Source organism: Emydura macquarii, unplaced genomic scaffold (genome assembly GCF_026122565.2).
Source record: "Emydura macquarii macquarii isolate MOO-44397 ecotype Brisbane River unplaced genomic scaffold, CSIRO-AGI_Emac_v2 contig_1253, whole genome shotgun sequence".
Taxonomy (NCBI): Eukaryota; Metazoa; Chordata; order Testudines; family Chelidae; genus Emydura; species Emydura macquarii.
The window spans coordinates 34,126,019-34,133,478 of record NW_027131390.1 but is presented as its reverse complement, the minus strand read 5'-3'; the positions used below and the strand labels follow the sequence as shown (position 1 = coordinate 34,133,478).

Here is a 7,460-nt window from a genome sequence, read left to right as displayed (position 1 = left end):
TGAGACCATTGGTGGCGGGGGGGGGGGGGGGGAACAAATAGAACTCATCAAAAATAACAAATAAAAACCTTATGCTCCCAGTGCCTTAATCCTCTCTGGGCCTACTAATCACCATGGCAACCAGTAGGCCTTGAGACCCCCCCCCCCAGTCCTCACTCCAGTTGTTATCTGAGCATGGCTGAAGCTGCTGTTATTGCCTAGAATGTTTGCAGTCCTGTGAATGTTAAACTGGATGAGGATACTCCGAAGGAGGAGGGGGAAAAAAAAAAAAATCAGTATTAACTCCTCTTTTCACTTCCCCCAGCTCCATGCAGACTCTGCAGGCTGAGCCATTTCTCTGGGTTGGCATCAGCAGACTCATTGATTTTTAGAGCAGTTTCTCGCATTCGTTTAGATGCACAAACTCAGTCAGGCAGGAGAGGTAATGGAGGAGGCTGGAGAGAGGGCCAGAGTTCTCCTAGATCAGACACGATTGATCGCCAGCCTGTCTGGCCTCGTTTCCACAAACACGCCTGCCAAGAGAACATGTTTTGATTGCAGTATAATGGGCTCCCCAAAAGTGGTTGGAGACACTTCCGACAGTTAGGGAGGCAAGACTAAAACAACAGTGCACCCCTTCCATACAGGTGTGCAAGCAGGCAGGGGGCACCTGCCCAGTCTCTCCTATTCAGTTGTTTTTGAGACTCATGCCCTTACTCAGAAGATCCCACATAAGGCTTTAGCCTCCATGATTATCCTAGAATGTCCCATCCAATCTCCCACTGGGCTGCAGGTTCGGTGGGACTATCCCAGAATGCCATGCCTTCCACACTGTGTTCTGAGCCTCACGCTCATCATGATCATCCTAGAATGCCCCACCATCCCCACTGATATCCCACAGGCCAGCACCCACTGCCCTGGTCTTTGGGCCATACTCCATGCTAAAGCAAATGGGTGCAGTCCATCTGCATTTGTCAATCCCCAGAGTTGCTGCACCCTCCCCAAACCCTAGATCATGCCTCCAAAGCAGGGGGTCCTTCACATCCAATGAAAGAAAAGGACACACACTAAAAGTGAAGCAGCCCCTTGACATAACAGGGCATGGAAAGGTGATAGAGGAATTACTTCCTCACTTTGGGGCTTCAGATTAAGTGTGCCCCGTCCTCTGCACTCCCGAGAGCCATGCACAGCAACCTTACTCTCTCGGCATATTGGGAGGATACCCGTCAATCGTGTCAGGTCTAATGCTTTACATAGGGATTCCTTCAGATGTGTGCGTCTTAGATCACACACGAGGGCTGATATTCAGTGCCAGGATCTAGAAGGACTGCAGGTCTCTAAATCTTTGCTTGTAAAAGTGGGACGTTGGGTGGTCACTTGGGGACTGTGAGATTTTTGTTTTTCCATCTCCAAATCCAGCCAGTCTGGGCACTCTTTCCGCCTGTGTTCTGGACAGCAGCAAGATGCACAAGCCACGCCCAGGGTTGTGCCTGAAGGTGTACATCTCAATTGCATCTTAACAATAACTATACAATACCCCTCATTGGGCCAGGGAAAGATTAGATCTTAGTGAGCAAAAGGCCAAACTGAGACCCAATACAGCACTGCTTCATTTTATTCAGACCCCAACATGGCAGAGAGTAAAGAATGGAGCGGTTGTGGGAAGAGCTTGTGGAGAGTGTCCAATAAGCAGGCCTGAGCAGATCCATAGCCAGGCTTATGAACAAATAAGTGAGTTTGAACTGGATACTAAAATGAAGGGGGAACCAGTGGAATGGTTTTAGGAGGGTGGTGCGGGCTCTAGGTATGGGAGGGGAATGGAAAATGTTACCGATGTTGGAGCTTAGTCAGCCAGGGCTGAGCCATTGTCCCACTCCTTCCAACTCCCATACCATGGGCAATCCTGTCCTTACCATCCTTTCAAGACGGCTTTTTGGTGACTCACTGCAACCAACAGTAGTAGGTGCTCACCAAATTCACCACAAGTAACATAACTGCACTGCTCCTCTCACACCAGAGGAGCTTTCCTCCAGGCACTGCTCCCTGGGACTTCCCAGGGCTGTAACCAGGACAGGACAAGCGGGGCAGCTGCCCAGGGCACAAAGCCATAATGCAAAAATGGAGCCAGAAACGACACATGGGAGACATATGACCCCATGTGCCCCCTCCAGATTTTTTGGTTGCAGGCCTTTCAACCCAGACAGGCTGGGTGGCCAGCTGAAGTGAGTCGGGGTGGAGGTGGAACTCCCTCCTCGAGTCCCACCACATGGGGCTGGCCCGAGCTGCCTGGTGTTGCCACTTGCCCCCCTGAATGTTCCTCTGCACCCCTCTACGGGGCATGCCCCACAGTTTGAAAACCTCTGTGGGGCAGTCACATGCCCCTGCAGAACCTTTAAATTGTACCTCGTCCCCCACCCCCATCAACAGTGTTGCCTCTGAATGGGATGGGAAAATGGTGAGAAAAAAAAAACAGTAGGGGGTGCAAATATGCTTGCTTGCCCCCAACACTAAAGTCAGTAATTATGGCTCTGGGGCTTTCCTCCACACCCACAAAGAGGATAAGCCCAGTTGTAAGTACACAGATGTCAAACAGTGATTGGGATGGCCAGGCCTAGGGGCCAGAGCAGTGGCAGTGATGCCTAGGGGTTGGAGCCAGAATTTTCTTAATTGTTTGCAAGATTATCAGACAATTCCTTAGTTATTAAAAATCCCATTGGTGCCAGGACAGAAGAATGGAAGCAGATTGTATTAGCTGATTCAAACTCAGAAAATGCCCACATTATGAGGGCTGCTCCAAAGAGAAGGAAAATCCCATCAGTGCTGAACACAGGGGCTGCAAGGAAGGTTTTAAACACCGAGGGACATTTCTGCACACGGAGGTTACAGGCAGCTGTATTCTATAGACTCCCTCCATTCTATTCCTCCACGGAACTCAACGCAAGCCTGAAAAGGTCACCTTCTGCAGGACATGGAGGAATTCAGTCTCAATGTTTACTCAGTCCTGGACTTCCCAACATTGCTCCAGCCCTGCTCTGCAGGAAGCAGCCTTTCCTGGGAGCAAAAGAATATAATCTCCAAATTCATTCAATCCTGGGCTAAGACTGTGCATAGTCAGGGTCACTACTCATAGAAGATACGTTGACACCACTTTGGTTTTCTGTCTACAGAAGGGAGCTGCAACAACTACCAATGCAACAAAACAAAAGGAAAAGGTTCCCCTAGGCAGAACTGAGTTCAGCTTCATAAACAAAAAGCAGCACACCACGGTTTGCACAAGACGGAACGTACTTCTCCCAGACACACACATGCAACTGCCATTGACAGCAGAAGGAGCAAAGCAGGTAGCAGCATCTGGTCCTAAGCATCAGTGGCATTCTGTCTATCTCAGAGCCCCTCACAAGCCTAATGTCTTGATCTTCCCAAGACACCTGTGCTACAGCAGTGCTATGATCCCTATTGCACTGATGGGGAACTGAGGCAGAGAGAGACTAAGTGACTTGTCCAAGGTCACAAAGGAAGTCAGTGGCAGAGCAGAGAATTGAATGCTGGTCTTCTGCGTCCCAAGCTAAACCTCTCACCCTGGTGTGGTTTCTGGGAGATTATCTGCAGGGTGACTGTTAACTGGACTGTAGGGATACAGTTCTGTTCTTCGGTCCTCTTCTATTCCCAGTGTCGCTCCAACTCTGATGGTTGTGATTTGTCCCAGGCTCTGGGGTCAGCATTCCACACTCAGAGGGAGCTGAAGGGGGGCTTTCACAATGAATCAAACATTGGGTGAAAGAGCATCCCAGTTAGGCAAGGCACTCGCGCACATGTGCAGCACTCACATGCTTATCCTTACCAAGGTGCTGAATCATGCTCTCCTTCAGTAACGAGTCTGGGCACTCACTGCTACCTTTAGGCACAAGCAAGGCAAGAAATCGCTTGGAGCCTTTATCGTCTGCGGGATCCACTCAGCAACTAACACCAGTGAGAGCAAAGGGAGGTGGACACTCTTGATCCCATCCAACCCCTCTCTATCCACTAGGTCTCTAGGAGCTTCGTAAAACAGCCCAACAACTTCCTATTTCTGATTATGTCTTTCTTCCATTCTAGGTGCTTAGAAGGCCTGTTATGGTAGGATTTAGGATTCAGAGGTGGAGGGCAGTGAGGTTATTCTTTGAGGACAAGGGAGTCCCCCTCCTCACTCAGTATCTTTCCCCAGCCTCCCTCACAAGAAATTTCACAGGTCTCTGTAAAATCTAGGCCTATCCCCTTAAGTGTGAATCCCACCAGACTAGTCTCCCTTGGCCTTGGAGATCCTAGAGGTCATCTCTGTCATTGCTAGTGCTGGGGATTGTGTTTGGCATGTGGCAAGGAGGGAGATGAAGGAAGTCCATGTTTAAAAAAAAAAAAAAAAAAAAAACCCACACACACACCCCCCCCCCTAATCCTGCATTCCTCCCCACCAGAAGCCAGTGCTGGGTGCGCCAGGCAGATGAGGCAGGGCCCAGAGAGCTTTGGTAATGAGCAAGCCTGGGAAGGAGACTCAAGAACCGTCATGTGAACTGGGGATGGAGCCACCTCTGCCTGAGAGCTTTCTCCGGCAGGGCAGCAGCTTTTTGGGCAAAACCTGGTGCTCGGGTGCAGGGCCAAGCCCTGTGCAAACAGGGGAAATCACTTCACGCAGGGGCTAGCTTTTTTGTTCCTTGCATTCACTTCATCAAAAATGAGGTGCCAGAGGTGAGCCCCCAACACCCTCCCTGCTCTTCCCCCTCCCGGGGCTCTGACTCTTTTAAAAGCCCCCAGATGAAAGCAAACGTACTGCAACAATAAGCGAATTAAAACAATGCTATTGTAGCAAGGCACTGTGGCCTTCCCCGGAGCCTGGGCCCGAGGAAGGGTCACGACAGCCCTGCTGGGCCAAGTCGCCAGCTTACGGTTATCAAGAATAAAAGGCAGCCGTTATAAAAAATCGTCTCCGGACAAAGCAATAGGCGAAGGGTTACTGGGATTTGCACCAGCAAAGGTTGCAGCTGGGGTTTCAGATTCCCGATTGGAGAAGGGGCTTTCAGAGGCTCCCTTTGAATGCTGCTGGTACAGCAGCATGCACTCACTGTCTCGTTCTCTCCCCTAATGAAATGCAGTTGTTCGCTGCTTATCCCCACAGTCTGGGGACTTTTTGCTGAAAGAATAACGTTTCATGGGTTGCCATCGCTGAATTATTCATCCCCGCTGCCTAGGCATGACAAACCGCTCTCATTAAAGCACAGGGTGAGACTGTCCTTACACCAGAAGGGAAGGGGGCGTGGCATAGGACAAAACCACATGGAGCACCCCACCCCAGTAAGGCATGGGGGTCCCTGATTCCACCAGATACAAGGCAGTGGAGAACCATCTCCCCCTTGGCAAAGGGGGGAGAAGATGTTCCCAGTTCAGAATGGTCCTGGTTCCCCCTCTATGCACCCCAGACTCCTATACCATACCAGCTACAGGGGTATTGAGGCCCAGCAGGCCAAGGTGGATGGAATAGGGGATGTGCCCAGAACTGGCGCTTGCTTGTGTAGAGAGTTAGGGGAACAGCAGGTAGGGATTTCCTGCTAAACAGGAGGAAGGTGTGGAGAGGAGGGGGAATCTGGGAGGTGCCCTAAGTAGGGCTGTGATAAATGGGAGAGATGCCTCAATTTCCTGGGGCAACTCAAGCTACCCCCAGGCCTCTGTCAGCACCAAACAGATCATGCCACACCACGTGTTACTGGAGTATGAACAATAAACATGTCACCTGTCACTGGAAGGATGGAGCACCCACAAACCAGGGCCCCCCACTGCTGCAGGTTTGTCAGCAATGTCTGAATCAGCCCTGCTGTGTGATGTCAGGGCTCCAGGCTCAGCCTTAGCACTGCGGAGAGCTGGGGTCCTCCCAGAGATGGGGAGCAGTGTGTCGGGGCCACCAGAGACCTCCCGAGAACAGAGGGGAGCTGCTGCAGGACGGAGGGAGAGGCAGCCAGGCAGAGCGCAGGAACTGCTCAGTAACAGAGCCACATACTGACTGTAGCACACGGAGGGTGCCCAAGACTTGAGCAAGTGCGGACCTCTGGCTTGGATCCTGCCAGGTTTAGTGGGTTCCCGTCTCAGACCCTCCCCCCCCCCCCCCCCCGAGCAGGGCAACAAGCTAGTGTAAAAGCAGCTCTACCGCTCTCCTGTGTCCCGACGCCTGCATGCAGCTCACGCCTGGCTCCCCCATAAACAGCAGGATATTTTTAGCCCTGGAAAAGAGCCACAATCAGAGAGAGACATTTAATGCAGTTTTGACCAGTCTCCTTTCACCTTGCAATCTCCTCTCCAGGCCGACCTGCGTGTCCCAGCGAGGCACAGCACTGTCTGCGTGCTATGGGCAGCGTTGAGTCTCCACAAGCCCTCCTGGAAGTTCCAGGGAAAGTCCTGCTGGCTAAGGACATGAGGCCACGAAGCCAGCCGAAGGAGAGCCACGGGAAGGGAGGGGCTGGAGTCACTGCAGGCTCACCCGCCCTACTTAGAAGTGAACGACTCTTGACGCACCATGGTGGGCTGCACGTTAACAACGCTCCCTAGGCAGCGCTTCTAGCTGCAGCTCAGAAACTAGAGTCCTCTAGGGTAGGCCTCGGATCCCGGGCCAGGCAGGTCACGTTGTCCAGGAGTCCTTGGGTTCCCAGAGGGAGGGAGGTACAGGACTAAAGACAAGTGCTGTCCAAGGTGTTTTGCAGCCGGTGGAGCTGGCCAGGGTCAGAAACTGATGCCTGGCGCTTAGGAACAGTGAGTGCTGATGCCCAGCATCTGGGCTCATTGCCCAGCATCCTGGCTCACTCTCCTGTTGAGAGACATTCCCCATGGCACCCACCCCACCCACAGACACCCCTGCACCACACACATGCGCCTCCATGTGCTGCTCACATTTGTACCTACATGTCTAGATGTGCTCACCCACATTCCCCCACACATGTACTTGTGTGCACGACTGTGCATGCATACACACACTTACTGGGGACTACACCCTTCCCTGTTCCCCTGAACAGATCTCAGCCCACTCGCCCTCCTACCCACCTACTTTTGCACACAGATACCTACACACAAAGGACCCATAGTACTTCCACAGTCCCTTCCACCAGAGGATCTCAAAGCACAGTCACCAATGTGACTTAAATCTCACACCCTCCTTCCAGGCATGGAAGTAACTTTAACCCCACCTGTTAAACAAGGCATAGAAAAAATTATATGATTTCCAAAACCTCAAGTCAGAGGAAGAGCTGGGAAAAGAATCCAGGCATCCTGACTCCAGTCCCATGCTCTCACCATGAGACATTGCTTCCTCTCAGCTAGTCCTTCTTGCCCTTGAATGATCATGCCCAGAGCAGTTTTTCAGCAGGATCTGCCCCAGTATTTGATTGACAATATTTGCCTTATACCAGTGGTTCTCAGCCTTCTCCAGTGCAGTTTTCCCCTCCCATCTAGCTAGGATCCCTCCT

The 7,460-nt window shown here is 51.8% G+C and overlaps 1 long non-coding RNA gene across 1 annotated transcript; it reads right to left on the bottom strand.

The window, feature by feature from the left end:
* Positions 1-266: 266 nt before the first annotated feature.
* On the bottom strand, positions 267-7,183 carry LOC137154007 (uncharacterized). Its single transcript, XR_010920019.1, has 3 exons — positions 7,063-7,183; positions 6,152-6,224; positions 267-512 (listed from the first exon to the last, which is right to left on the bottom strand). It is a non-coding gene; the product is annotated as an uncharacterized lncRNA (long non-coding RNA).
* Positions 7,184-7,460: the final 277 nt, after the last annotated feature.